Source organism: Bos indicus x Bos taurus, chromosome 2 (assembly GCF_003369695.1).
Source record: "Bos indicus x Bos taurus breed Angus x Brahman F1 hybrid chromosome 2, Bos_hybrid_MaternalHap_v2.0, whole genome shotgun sequence".
In the NCBI taxonomy this organism is placed as follows: domain Eukaryota; kingdom Metazoa; phylum Chordata; class Mammalia; order Artiodactyla; family Bovidae; genus Bos; species Bos indicus x Bos taurus.
In genome coordinates this window covers 21,347,271-21,363,162 of record NC_040077.1, presented here as the reverse complement: position 1 = coordinate 21,363,162, position 15,892 = coordinate 21,347,271, and the positions used below count along the sequence as shown (strand labels likewise).

Here is a 15,892-nt window from a genome sequence, read left to right as displayed (position 1 = left end):
TTGGCCACAACCTACCAGAAGACAACTAGCCAGGGAACCAGAGTGATACAGTCCAGGAAGCCAGCTTCCCGCAGAACTGGGTGAGCAGGGGACAGAGGGGATTTGAGGTGGGGGTAAATGAAGAAGGACATGCAAAGGAAAACCAACTTCAAACACACGTGAAAGTATAAAATAGAACATAGCTCCCAATCTACTCATAACCCCGCTTTAATAATTGTTAGTATTTTATATGTGGGGGAATGGAATACAGGCACACCTTATTTTATTGCACTTTGCTTTATTGTGTTTCGTGTATACTGCATTTTTACAAATTGAAGATTTGTGGTAATCCTGTGTTGAGCAAGTCTATCAGCACCATTTTTCCAAAAGTATTTGCTTATTTCCTGTTTCCTTGTCACATTTTGGTAATTCTTGCAAAGTTTTTAGTTATTATCATATTTGTTACGATGATCTGTGATTAGTGATCCTTACTGTAACTATTATATGTTTTGGGGCATCATGAGCCACGCCTGTGTAAGACGAATAATGTGTGATGTGACTGCTCCTGCAACCAGCTGTTCCTCATCTCTCTCCCTCTCCTCTGGCTCCCCTATTCCCTGAGGTACAACAATATTGAAATTAGGGCAATTAATAATTCTACAATGGCTTCTAAGTGTTCAAGTGAAAGGAAGAGCTGCAAGTTTCTTACTTTTGATCAAAAGCTAGAGATGATTAAGCTTAGTGAGGAAGGCATGTCAAAAGGTGAGACAGACCAAAAGCTAGACCTCTTGTGCCAGTTAGGCAAGTTCTGAATGCAAAAAAAAAAAAAAAGTTCTGGAAGGAAATTAAAAATGCTACTCCAGTGAACACATGAATAAGTGAAACAGCCTCATTTAGGCTAAAAGCCTGACTAGATCAGCCACAACTTACCTTAAGCCAAAGCCTGATTCAGAGCGAGGCCCTAACTCTCTTTTATTCTCTGAAGGCTGAGAGAGGTGAGGAAGCTCCAGAAGAGAAGTCTGAAGCTGCCAGAGGTTGGTTCACGAGGGTTAAGGAAAGAAGTCATCTCTACACCGTCAAAGTGCAAGGTGGAGCAGCGAGTGCTGATGTAGAAGCTTCAGCAAGTTACCCAGAAGATCTGGCTGAGATAACTAATCAAAGTGGCTTGGCTTAGACACAACAGCCTCGGAAAAAGATGCCATCGAGGACACTCATAGCTAGAGAGGAGAAGTCATTGCCTGGCTTCAAAGCGTCAAAGGACAGACTGACTCTCTTGTTAGAGGTTAATGCAGATGGTACCTTTAAAAGTCAAAGCCAATGCTCATGTACCATTCTGAAATCTTAGGGCCCTTCAGAACTATGCTAGACCTACTCTGCCCCTACTCTGTAAATGGAACAACAAAACTTGGATCATATCACATCAGTTTACAACATAGTTTATTGAATATTTTAAGCCCACGATTGAGACCTACTGCTCAGAAAAAAAGATACCTTTCAAAATATTACTTCTCATTGATGATGCACCTGTTCAAAGAGCCCTGATGGAGATCTACAATGAGATTAATGTTATTTTTATGCCTGCTAATACAACATCCATTTTGAATCCATGGATCAAAGAGTAGTTTTGACTTTCCAGTTTTATTATTTAAAAACTATATTTTGTAAGGCTATAGATGCCTTAGAAATTCCTTTGTTAGATCTGGGCAAAGTCAACTGAAAATCTTATGGAAAAGATTCACCATTCTAGATGCCGTTAAGAACAATCAGAATTCATGGGAAGAGGCCAAAATAAATAGTAACATGAAGTTGGCTACAATCTGCATGGCTGACTTTGAAGGGTTCAAGACTTCAGTGGAATAAGTAACTGAAGATGTAATAGAAGTAGCGAAAGAACTAGAGTTAGAAGTGAAGTCTGAAGTTGTGACCTGCTGCAATCTCATGATAAAACTTTAATGGATGACAAGTTACTTTTTATTGATGAGCAAAGAAAGTGGTTTCTTGAGATTGAGTCAACTCCTGGTGAAGGTGCTGTGAAGGTTGTTGAACTGATAGCACACGATTTCTAATATCACATACACTTAGGTAATAAAGCAGGGTTTGAGAGGATTGGTTCCAATTCTGAAAGAAGTTCTACTCTGGGTAAAATGATATCCAACAGCATTGTATGCTATAGGAAAGTCATTTGTGAAAGAAAGAATTAATTGATTCACAAACTTCATTGTTGTCTTCATTTTAAGGAATGGCCATAGCCATTCCCACCTTCAGCAACCACCATCCTGATCAGTCAGCAGCCACCAACGTCAAGGCAAGACCCTCCACCGGCAACAGGATTATAACTGAACTTTCAGATGATGGTGAGCATTTTTTAGTGATAAAGTATTTTTAAATTAAGGTATGTACATTGTGTTTTCAGACATAATGCTATTGCCATTTAACAGCCTACAGTCTAGTGTAAACATAACTTTTATATGCATTGGGAAACCAAAAAGTCATGTGATTCATTTTATTGCAACATTTGCCTTATTACACTGGTCTGGAATCAAACTCTCAATATCTCCAAGGTCTGCTTGTATACTTTACACTGCATTGTTCAAAAGAATCCAGTTCCTATATTAAACCTCTTACGGATTGAAAAACAGAGCAGTTTCTGCTTGTTACACTGAATCTTATTGAAAGCCATGTTCGAACTAGTTATCCGCTTTCTATGTGAAGAAGTTGGAAAGCTAAAAGCTGTATTTCTTAGGCTGCTTTGCAGCTAGGATTCTGGATGTGAATTATACTCTACCTTTAAAATGCACTTCCATGGAATTTGGAAGTTAGGCTTTAGGTGGCAGCTGTCTCCTTACTACTGTGGAGGAAGCAAGTTCTGCCAGATGCAAGTGCTGGCAGTTGTTGGAGTGCGTGTTCCACTGTGGGGGCACCAGCTTCTTGGGAGAGGAGAGCTGGTAGCAGGGGCAGTGGTGGCAGCTGAAGCATCTTCATATCCCAGGGATGGCATTAGGACCTTGTGTCTAGTCTAGCAGCAGCCTCCTGACTTTTACTCCCTGAACTTTCCATTGTTTAAAACAACCCAATTCCCTTGTCCCTTGAGAGACTGTATTAAATCTCTCACTGACTGAAAAACTTGCAGCAGCTTGTTTGTTGCACCAAATCCCAACCCATATATTAGCAGTTTATTTATGGAAGTTAGTTTTGTTCTAAATAAGCATGCAAACTCAGAATTTATGTGAAAAAAGATGAAGGTTTGTTGAAACCCAAGAAGCATTCTGTGATCTTGAAATGCAAAGAAAAGGTGATGGGAGAATTAGTTTCCAAATGATTAGGCCATATTGATTAATAAAATTCTCACAGGGCCCCTCAGAAAAGGTATGTTCTGGAGATAAGAATAGACCAGTTGCAGGAGAGCAAGACTGGAACCCTTGGCTGAAGCTCAAGGATTGTGGTTTGGAGAGTATCAGTGGGGTGCTCGGTAGTGAGGGTTGCTAAGTTGGATAGATTCCGTGTAACCTTACTGAAGACATTACCTTGCCCACCTGAATCAATGATGAAAGTCATGGGATGAAAGTGTTTGCCCTGCACTGTTAGCAATGTGGACATGCTAAGGCTAGTGTGACTGAGACACTCAAGAACCTTAAACTCATCCAGAGTGAAATGACCCATATGCTGGAGAACCCAAGGGCGGTCTCCATAAGTACCCTGTGTCAGGTTGAAGCAGGACTCAGTTTTTCCTTGAAATCACCATAAAAAAATTTATTTGCAATAAAGCATTCATGAACGATGAAGATTTTTTTTTTTTTTTTGAACAATGAAGATTTTACTGATGGTTTCATAGGAGAGACTGAAGATGTGATGTACACGGCAGACGCTAGAGCACTTCACTAGAACAAAGTAGCTTTACACTTCTCTCTTTCCCTAGGCCTTTCACTTGGCCACTAGGCATAAAACTGACTTCTCTCTTACTTTCTAGATGCAAGTTAGAGTCTTAGCAAGTCTACCATAGATACCGGTGGACACCTCTGGAGGTGGACAGAGGAGGGTTGGGGCAGTGAAGACAGCAGTTGGTTCCTGACATTAGATTAGGATGAGCTCTCCAATCACCTTCTCTAACTTCTTTTATATATGCAAGTAGATTTACAGGGTCATATCAAGAACTTTGTGAGTTTTTCTCTCCAGCTGTGAACTGAGATAATAACGTTTCAGTCTCATCTCCTCTCTGATCACCATTCTTTTCAGATTGTGTTAGTTGCTAGTCGTGTCTGACTCTTTGTGAATCCATGGACTGTAGCCCACTAGGCGCCTCTGTCCATGGGATTCTCCAGGCAAGGATACTGGAGTGAGTAGCCATTTCCTTCTTTAGGGGATCTTCCCTATCCAAGGATCAAACCTGAGTCTCCTGCACTGCAGGCAGATTTTTTACTGTCTAAGCCACCAGGGAAGTACTCTTTTCAGATTATCAGGAAACAATTTCCTGTTTCCGGACAATAAGTGGATAATGGCAGTTGCCTTAAAAAAAACCAACACCAAAAAACTGCTTCAGTGGATTTTGTAGGTGAGAAATTGTATTGAGGCTTCAGCTCTGTAAGTCCTGGAGACTCTCAGTTCACCCTGTCAGCAGCCATGGGCAATAGCTTCCTACATAATTGCCACATAAGTGCTTCAATAATAAAGTTTAAAGTGTCTGCTAAAAATGGAATTACATAAGCAATATAGTATTTCTCCATTTATACGTTTATGCCATGTTTAAACTTGTATTTTCTCACTTAATTCACTCAGCACACCTTAAGATAAGTATTATTAGCCATATTTAACAGCTGAAGAATCTGGGGCTGAGATTTGTCTGGGTCATAGAGCTAATACTGAACAAAGTCAATCACAGGTCTGAGTTAAAAGTGTGTGTGTGTATACGTGTGCTGTTGGGGGCCAACGAAGGGACAGAGGAATCACAGTCCCCTCCAGCACTCTTCAATAATGATTCCTTTTTTCAATAGCCAAAACTGAAGGGAAAATGTTAGTTTTACTCTGCAGTTGAGACTATGATGAAAAGACATAATATGGGACAGGGAAACAATATGATGAAATATGTAGAGAAAGTAATCCATTGTAAGTAAATAATCACTTTACCATAACTGTTAGTTATTATAAAATCAGTGTTATATACAATATTGAAGACAATTAGAAAGCACAGATTAAGAAAATAGAAACACTATGTTTTCACTAACCAGGGATTACCCCATTTCCACCTCAATCCACATATTAATACTTCCAGGGCAGTGTATGTATTTACATATACATATGTATTTTAACAGAAGGAGATAATATTGTATGCTGCTGCTGCTGCTAAGTCGCTTCAGTCGTGTCCGACTCTGTGCGACCCCACAGACAGCAGCCCACTAGGCTCCTCTGTCCCTAGGATTCTCCAGGCAAGAATACTGGAGTGGGTTGCCATTTCCTTCTCCAATGCATAAAAGTGAAAAGTGAAAGTGAAGTCGCTCAGTCGTGCCCAACTCTTAACGACCCCATGGACTGCAGCCAACCATGCTCCTCCGTCCATGGGATTTTCCAGGCAAGAGTACTGGAGTGGGGTGCCACTGTCTTCTCCATATATAATATACATATTATACAATATACATATAATATACATATACAATATACATATACATATGTATATCCATATACAATATAATATTGTATACATTGTTAACTGAAAGGAGCTAGTTACAAAACAATTTCCATATTTCTTCGACAATAAATTTGCTTGCTGGCTCCCCCACCACACTATGTGTATATGACAGCTCCACCTCTGCTAGGCCTGCCTCCAAGCTCGCTTTCTTCCTTGTAATGGTAGAATCTGTCTATGTTCTTTTCTTTTTTGTCTATGTTCTTTTCACAATAGCATCTTATCTGTGAGTAAAATTTTTCATTTCTTCTTCAAAGTATAAAAATAAAAGGCCATGGGAGTTAAACAAGAATTTAGAATTACGTTAAATATCATAAATTCTTTATCTGAAGCCCAAACTGTGTGTATGCACACACATATGCATGCGCATGTACTGTGTGTTAACAAGACGGAGATAAATGACGAACGTGTGATCTGGTATTAGGATTCTGCCTTTCTTTGTATGGTTTCTGAAATTACAATTCTGTTCAGTGATAATTAATATATGAGAAATGATGACTTAGTGCCCCCACCCAAGATTTGACATTATTACCTCTGGATTGTTACCTAAAAGAGATTCATCATATCAGCATTATTTGGAAGTAGGGGTAAGAATAATTCCCGTATTGCAGGTCCTTAAACAACAACATCCAGCTGCTTTTTTTCATCAGTCCCTGAAAGGTTGAGCTAAGTCTTGTTGTATGGGACAAGCTTCTCTCTGGAAGGTGAAGTCAAGGTAGCGTCACCACTGGTCTTTCTGATATTCTACTTTATACACTGTTTTTCTTCTTGGAACATAGAACCCTGCTTTGTTAGGCTTTATTGGTGGAAAAATTATCTCCAAAATTTGCTGTTGATGGGAAAAATGTGCTATGGAAAAATTTTTTCAAGTTAAAAGTCATAGCACATATACCACCTGAGGATTATCAGGCTTAATAAATGGTGTGCTTATGCACAGTAATCGACAGTTGATACTCTTTATTATATTTTCAAAGATATAACCACTGATCTTTTTTTAAACTATGTATGAAGCCTGTTAACTAGTCTTACAATTTTTTCTTGGAGTCTTCCTATTTTATCGCATTCCGATTCTTTATAAATTAATAAAGATAACAATGGGGAGAAGATTAGACCTAAGTATTGGGGGTTTCCCAAGGAGTAAACTGACATATGTGCAGTTGGCCAGAGAAGGCAATAAATGCTACAAGTAAAAGAAAAAGAACAGCACGTGCAAGGTCCAGATGAGGGGCTTGACCTTGCGTCCTCCGACGCCAGGGTCAGGGCTCTTTGCCCCACTATGCAGTGATTCGCTGTTGTCAGTTCTTTAAGTCTGCGGCTACAAATGAGCTCTTGGTAATGATGAAAAGTGTTGAAATATGTTCTTGAGGGTGATTGTGAAACTGCCTTCCACATGTTGTAAAGACTGGGTATGTTTTTTAGAGCAGGAGTAGTTTGAGGTCTGAACTCATGCTGGGATGTGGTGGACAGGAGGGGCTGAGGGTCACGAGATTCATCTCTGTCCTTTCCAAATATTACAACCTGTTAAATGTGACACAAAATTCAACCCAGTGAGAAATCTGTTTCCTCAATGGGGGCTGAACAGATTCGATCTTCCCTCCCCTCCCAGAAAAGAAACCACACACTTGAGGGAGTAGGTTACATTTTACAAGTAAAGACTTAGCTGAAAAGGAACACCTAGGTAAAAGATCAAATGATTTTGATGGTTGTTTCTTTGACAAAATTCACAAGGAGCTGAGAAGCCACAGAATAAGAGAACTGAAAAAGTGACTCCAATCTAGACTAATGTGGGTTGTTTAGTATTTACTTCTGTCAGTACATTAATCATGTCTTATTATATTTCACGCTAAAGTTATACTAAAAAAAAAAAAGCCTAATGATAACATTGATGCATTGTCCTTCCTTGTGAGTATAAAGACTTAATTTGATGAATAGAAGTTAAGAAAATGTTTAATCTTCCATTATTGTATAATGATTGAGATTCATCCATCTGTTCTACAATAATAATAATTTATCATGAATGAGCATACTTATAAAATTATGGAGGCATATGACAGAAATTGGCTTCTTTTTCCTAATTCACAAATGTTGACCTTACCCTCTTTTAACTGACCTATGCTTTTATCTTTAAGATTATTCATTATATTTCAGATTTCCCCCACCCACACCTTTCAATGTTCTCATTAATTCTTCTTGGAGGGACTGGAAAATAGAAGAGGACAGAGACTTGTCAACATCTCCAGCACTAAATTTCTCATTTCTATTTAGCAGCCCTGGAGCAATTTATCTATTTCCTTTATTTTCCATTTAGTGTCCTTGGAGGTTTTATAAAGAACATTTGAAAGCTGGTTTTCTATCTAGCTAACCTTGATCTGATGTTTTGAATTAGGAATAAAGTTTTTGGGGTTGGGGCGGCCTACAGAGAAGATGTGAGTGTATAGTTGAGGTAAGTCAGGGTAGTACATTGAGTTTTCATTATGCAATATATTCTTCGTTCTCATTTTAACCTTGAGAGAGCACAGAGAGATTGAGACAGTGGACAATCCTACAGAACTATTTGGCAACTTTGTTGTTTATATAGAGAGGGAGTTCTTTCCTTGAGCTTAAGCAGGAACCAAGAGATGGAAAGGCATGATAGAGTTAACAGTCATCTGAGTGGAGGAACAAACAGTCCTTTAGGGAAATCACCAATGAAGTTAGATGGAGAGGTGTTGGGACATCCCTGGGGAGAGAGGAAATACCTGGAAGGAATGAGATCTATTGGCAGAGGAGTGATTCTGTCTGGACACTGATGATTTAATTTAACTTGGAAAAGTTTCAGTTCTATGAACAAGTGGATTTTAGGTCAGAAAGAACTTCCTAGGGGGGGAAAAATGCTTTTCCTGAAAACCAAGCTACTCCAGGATTAGATAATGAAAGGTATTAATGGTCATAAAGAAACTTATATGGCAGCATAATTTGAGGAAAAGGCCAGCTGACCTGCAAGCTAACTTATGAGAGCCATAAAAGAGAGCACATGTGCCAAAAATCCAGGGAATTAAAAAAATTCAAATGCACAAAATGTCCAGGTGATTAAAAAAATCCTGTATCCATGTGCCTTTCATGGTAATATTTGCTATATTTGTTTCAGATCTCTTTTTTAAGTCATACAGATACAGTTAAAACCTCTTCTTGGTCCTTTTTGATTAGGTTCCCCTATACAGAGATACCATTCTTGTGAAATCAGTGTCCATTCTTCCTTCCTGTGTTTTTGTCCTCTTATTGGGTGTGCACATACCTGGAGAGAGTCTTCGCTTCCACATAAATGATATCATGCTGTACACACACCCTTTAGAAACTTGCCTTTTTTTTTTTTTAACTCAGCGTCGTTCCCAACATTTATTCGTGTTGAAATATACAGCTCAGTTTATTTAAACTGCTGTATAGTATATTGTGTGAATATATCACGATTTATTTGTCCGTCTCCCTTTTGATGAATTAGGTTGTTTCCAGTATCTGGCTGTTAAAGCCAATCCACAGTGAACATATTTCTGCATGTCTTCTTGGGCATTTATGTAAGATTCTTTCCTAAGTTGTACCTGTTAGTAGTGGAATATGTGAATCATAAGGTATGTAAATATTTGAGTTTTCTAGATATTGCCAAATTGCTCTCCAAAATGCTTCAGCTGCCTTTTACTCTTTACCAGCAGCACATTTCCATTTTGTTACATCCCCCGCTTTAAAACTTTTTTGTCAATTGCTGTAGTTTTCTGGAATTTTTAATATCATAAGAGGCCTGAATGGCCTCTCAAGGTCCTTTTAGGTCTGAAAGTGAAAGTAAAAGTCATTCAGTTGTGTCCGCTTCTTTGTGACCCCGTGGACTATACAGTCCATGGAATTCTCCAGGCCAGAATACTGGAGCAGGTAGCCTTTCCCTTCTCCAGGAGATCTTCCCAACCCAGGGATCAAGCCCAGGTCTCCCACATTGCAGGCGGATTCTTTACCAGCTGAGCCACAAGGGAAGTTCAACAATACGGGAGTGGGTAGCCTATCCCTTCTCTGCAGATCTTCCTGACCAGGAATTGAACTGGGGTCTCCTGCATTGCAGGCAGATTCTTTACCAACTGAGTTATCAGGGAAACCCCTCTTTTAGGTCTAAGAATTATTTATTCCCAACACAGAATTATATCCCACTATGACTCTTCTTGATGAAATTGCTGTCTCATTAGTGATTAACTTATATTGTTGCCTAGTACTGTGCCCATCTCAGACTTCTCAGTGCTGATATTCCTGAAATTCCGGGTGTTACAAAAGAAGAAATTATCATTGCCAAATTTTAAGGCCAGGTACACTCAGGGAATTTACAGTACAGTAAGTATGAATAACCCCTGCCACATGTGCCAAGAAACAGGTATACCATCTAGTGCAAGACAAAACATATTTTTCATGGGGTCCCTGGACTGTTGTGAGAGGACTCGGGGGAAGTTAAGGAGCCAGCCACTCTCTTTACTTTCTGGGAATATAGTGGGCTCTGGCAGCCTTCTCTTCTGGCCCTGAATCTAGTCATCTTACCTATCACTACAGGACAAAAAAGGGAATTTCAAGAGTTTTACAGACTTGGAACAGACCCCAAACTTACTAACTTACCACATGACTGCAACAATTTCTGAATTCATTCCTCCCAGGATGGGAGACTGGTGCTCTATGAAGTGACATCCGAAAGAAAGACAAGTCTCTAATACACCATAATAAATGAGAAAAGATGGTGGACTTGAGAAAGCAGGCCTGAGGTTAAACCAACACATTTATTTTATCAAACAGCTAGCAAAACTATTGTTTTGCAACTAGAAACAATTTGTTTGGACTGACTGAATTAATTAGCATCTAGTAACGTATATTTTGGAGAAGGCAAATTATGTACATGAACTCCTTTAACTTCCACAACCATCACTACATCTCTTTTGCTGATGGGGAAACTGAGGCACACAGATTGGTTGAAAAACTAAAGTTCATATAAGTCATCATCAGCAGAGCTGGGATTTGAAACGAGCTGAAGTCTGTTCTCAACCATTGCATTATACGGCCCCTCATTTAAAGCATTGTTTACGGCCTTTTCCCAGCTTTTTTACAAATAAAAGCAGGCAGATGTGCATTTGCATTGCAACTGGAGTGACCATTCCCACTTGGTTCCGGTTATCTTTTAACCATTTTAATAACCCAACTCCTCAAACAGAAAAATCAGGTTCAAAAAAGGTTGTCATATCCTGTTTACTTTAACAGATAAAATATAATTTTGGCAATGCTCTTTTGATGTAAACACAAAAACATTGAAAGAGTAAATAAGCTATCAGGCCAACCAAACAGTAATTATTTTGACATTAAACAAGATATCCATCTGCTTTCCCAAGTAAATAATCTCTGACAACATCTAAAAGACAACAAGACCATGGAGCATTCAGGGCACTAATGTATGCACTACATGGGGATAAAAGAAGCAAATGCTGGTGGATCAAAGGGGGCCCCGAGCAATGAGTAATGTAACACTCATCTCAAATTAAACAGCCATCTCCATGATGTGATGCAGGGTTGTCGACCCCACTTTCTTCAGCAGCTGGAATTAGAGAAGCAGTTTTTCTCGGAGAAGAAGAATTGGGGAGGAGCAGGGCAGAGATGGCCAGGGGCAGAGGAGGGGAAACAGAGGAGGCCATCTTTCTGTTCAGGCTCCTATCCTGCACCACCAATGGGTGAGGATCCACCCATCTGGCCCCACTCCAGTGTGATGGCACTTGCCATCCTTCACCTTAACCCGTGGGTGCCTGAGCTCTGGAGCAGTAGTGTCTAAATTTGGGGAGTCTTTGAGAATGTGGTGAAAATATTAGAGCATCTACAGAGAGAGATATATAACTAAAAATACAAACATTTGCACCTAGTTTCAAGGATTCAAGTATTCATTGTGGTGCACCCACATACTCCGAGCCACTGGGAGTGGCTTCACAGATCCCAAGAAAACAACCCCATTTTAAGAAATTGTTCGGCCAGTCAAATAATGCTGATGGAGCACCTAACTTGTGCTTGGCACATGATGGATATAAAAGCAATGTCAAATACTACTCTTCCTACTAAGAGCTTATGAATTTATGGCTGATTTTCAAGACAAGCCCACAGAATAGAGATTGAGTAAACATTATTTTTAGTGATAATCTTAGCTAAACTTTATCTAGCACTGACTCTGGGCAACTACTCTAAAAACAAGTGTCAGTGGTTCTCAGGCTTCAGTGGTGTCAGAATGACCTGGGGAACTTATTAAAGCACAGATTCTAGGGCCTGCCTCCCAGAGTTTCTGACTTAGTAGGTCTGGGATGAAGCAGGATTTGCATTTCTAACAAGTTTTCAGGCTGTACTTGTGTGCTATATCTTATGATACAGATTCTATTATTATTCCCAGTTTGTAGTTGAGGAAGCCTGAGCCCAGAGAAGTGAAAAAACTTGTTCAAGTTCAGATAGCTGATCAGAGGCAGAGACAGAATTGAGAGGCAGGCAGTTTGGTTCCAAAGAAGGGACGTCTTAAGGAACCTCATAATAAGGCTTCCAGACCTAATGTGGTGTCTGTTGCAATGACTCAACTCTGCCACTGTAGCACAAACGCAGCCATTAGCAATACTTATGAATGGATATGGCTATATTCCATAAAACTTTAGTTATAAAAACAGGTGCCTGGCACAGGGGCTATAGCTTGCTGACCACTACTCTTGAGCCATATGCTTTTTAAGCCTTAAATGTGAAATGTCAATCTCAAAAGATTGTTTAAAAAAACAAGAATTCACATTAAGTGCCTAGTGCAGTGCCTGACATATATGAATCAAAACCTGTTTGCCTTCATGATAATTACTGAAAATTCTCAAAGTCACAAGTAAGAAGTGGTTCACTTCTAAAATCTTCAAGCCTGGAAATCTATAGATTGATACTGCTGGCCCATAGGATCCCTGCTCCAGGTTCCAGCACTCACGGGGCCCCTAGATTCTGTTTTAGATTCTGATGCTGGTTCCTAGAGAGAGCACTCCACTCCAATGGATGCATGAGCTCTGCTTGACTGTTGCACAAATAATGGAGAATGACACAGAATCACAGAGCCACCAGCTTTGAGGGTCTGGAGTTGGGAGTGGGTTGTAGAAGAAGTGGAAGAAAATTCAGGAAAAGGATTGGGATGATAAAGAAAGGTAGGGAATCAGTACCATGAAAGGTATTATTGATGTACATATCATATGTTTCTTCTTGTAACAGGATTCTCCAAGTACCCAGTTCATTTGAACTACACAGAGGGTCCCCTTTGTCAGTTAGAAATGCTCCTGTGAAGGGCCCCACTCTAAGGAGAGTCCAGGAAAATCCATCTCACTTGACCGTCTTTATCATCTGATTAGTAGAAGTCAGTCCTCCGTAAGATGCAGCAATCACACAGAAGTATAAAGACCTTGGGCATCTATATTCACGCGTGATAATCATTGCTAAGCACTTTTAAAGCTCTTGTGCCCTTATGCTTGGTTCCTCATCTTTAAAATGGAGCTGATAGTACCTATACATGGGATTGTTCTGAGGCTTAAGTGTGAAACACTGAAAATGGTGTCTGATAGATTGTTAGTGCTAAAACATTATTGGGGGGGCTTCCCAGGTGACCCAGTGGTAAAGAATGCGTCTGCCAATGCAGGAGATGCAAGAGAGGAAGGTTCAATCCCTGGATTGGGAAGATCCCCTGGGGCAGGAAATGGCAACCCACTCCAGTATTCTTGCCTAGAAAATCCCATGGACAGAGGAATCTGGCAGGTTATAGTCCAAGGGGCAGCAAAGAATCAGAAATGACTGAACACACAGACACACACGAGTTGTTATTATCTCTATTTTCCAGACATGCAAAGTGAGGCACGTGAGTTTGATTCTCCCTAACCCCAGTGGTGGCAGCTAGAAAGTACAAGCTCCTGACTGCTGGTTGGGATCTTTTCTCATTGGCCCAGAACCAAAATATTTTCCCTTTAATCTCCAAGGCCTCTGGGAAACTCTGAGTAGGGTCTTCAGGGTTCACCTTCCTAACTCAAGTGTTCTCGTTCTTTGCGAGCCTTCTTACAGTGAAATCCAGCGTACCAATTCACATGGCTGTGTGAGGAATTGCCAGACTGTTGGGATAGGTGTCAGGAAGTGGGCTTTGAGCATTTTTACAGATATCCTTCCCTCGAACTTGGGTAAGTGAATTAAACTGAGCAGAACAAACTGTCTGTTTCTTCCCTGTCCACTGCGGGCACAGAAAGCAGGGGCTATAATTCATGGAAGAGGGGTATGCACTAATGTGATGGGTTCGAGGCCTCCCGCTCCCACATTATATGAATGCGCTACACGCACTTTCCATTACAAGTACTTTCATGTTTATGATCTCATCAGTCTTCATTATAACTGATGAAACTGATGCTCTACAAATCAGGAGCCGGAGACTCAGTGGCAAGCCCAGGGCTGTTTCATGGGCAGAAGACTCAAAGCCAGCCTCCTACACCTACAATCAGACAGGGTCGGGTATTGGGGCTATCAGGGATGGGCCGGCCAGAGGGAGGGGTATCTGCTGCTGCTGCTGCTAAGTTGCTTCAGTCGTGTCCGACTCTGTGCGACCCCATAGACGGCAGCCCACCAGGCTCCCCCGTCCCTGGGATTCTCCAGGCAGGAACACTGGAGTGGGTTGCCATTTCCTTCTGCAATGCATGAAAGTGAACAGTGGAAGTGAAATCGCTCAGTCGTGTCCGACTCTTAGCGACCCCATGGACTGCAGCCTACCAGGCTTCTCCGCCCATGGGATTTTCCAGGCAAGAGTACTGGAGTGGGGTGCCATCGCCTTCTCCGGAGGGTATCTGAGGTTCTAGGTATTGTGAGGACCTGGAAAGCCAGGGAGTCCAGCCCTGGGGTGAATAGAGCGCGGGAGGCCAGCTGCCCTTAACGGGCCCTCCTCTGTACTCGGCAGGTGTTGAGCCTGGCCTGTGTCTAGTCTGCATCTAGAAGCTTTACAGGATTAGACCACTGGGCCTGACTCATTTTCTTTTTCTTGAAAGAAGGGGTAAGGAGAAAACCCCAAATGTGGTTGGATTCAAAATAGCAGATGGGGCAAAATAGCTCCCTCTCGTGGCTATTTCTAGTAGTGGCCATCAGTGAGTGTGTCTGTGTGGACTGTAGCCCGCCAGGGTCCTCTGTCCGTGGAATTCTCAGGCAAGAATACTGGAGTGGATTGCCATTTCCTCCTGCAGGGGATCTCCCGACCCAGGGAATGAACCAGTGTCTCTTGCCTCTCCTACTTGTACTCTAGTAGTGGCAGCGGCAGCAAAATCAGCCCCCAAAATAGTTTTGATAATGCGATTTCCATGGGAGAGAAGATCCTAAATGTTCAATGTTCTTCCTGGTATGGACGTTGTTGTATCTGTCATTCCTCTACTGATGGCCTTGTCTCTCACTCACACACACACCTCCTATATACCTACTATTTATTTTGCTCTTTAACTCCATGCCAGAGACTTTGCAATCATTAAGTTTTATTACTGTGGCATTGTTAAAGCCATTTAACGTTTGGGAGAAACTGAGGTTCAGAAACCTCAAGTGAGTTTATCAAAGTCACACTGCTTGTTAGTGGTAGAGCCTGAATTCAAACTCAAGTCTGCCTTCAGATCCCAAACTCTTCCCCATTTCGGTCTATCGCAGCATGCTTTGCCATTAATGTCTGCCAGTGCTGCTGCTGACCGCGACACAGCATTGTCCAGCACCGTGACCACACAGCAGGGTCACTGAGACACTTGGAAAGCACATGTTCCTAGTTACCCTATTTCACAGGCTTTTTGAGAGATTAAATGAGTTAAAATATGTTAAATGTCCCAAATAGCGTCTCCTTAGGAGCTAATATTACAAAAATAACAATTATTAAAATACAGAAAAATAGAAAGGTATGTCACTTATAATGTCATGACCCAAAGACAACCAACTTTCGTCATGTTTTTCCCTATTTTTTTCTGACAGTTGTGATCATGTTGCAAATATAATTTTGGCATTTTTAACTTAATATTAAATTGTAAGCACTTTGCTATTAAAACAGCTCATAAACCTAATCTAAATGGCTATATAATGATTTAACATGTGGTTGTGCCATGACTTTTTAAGAATTGTTTTCATATTTACTTATTAAATAATTATTTTCCACATCGAGGTTGTTTGCAATCTCAGTTATTGTTAAGTACTGCCATA

General features: G+C 40.7%; 1 pseudogene; it reads left to right on the top strand.

Annotated features, from left to right (window-relative positions):
• Positions 1-641: 641 nt before the first annotated feature.
• Positions 642-2,315, top strand: LOC113880668 (annotated as a pseudogene).
• Positions 2,316-15,892: the final 13,577 nt, after the last annotated feature.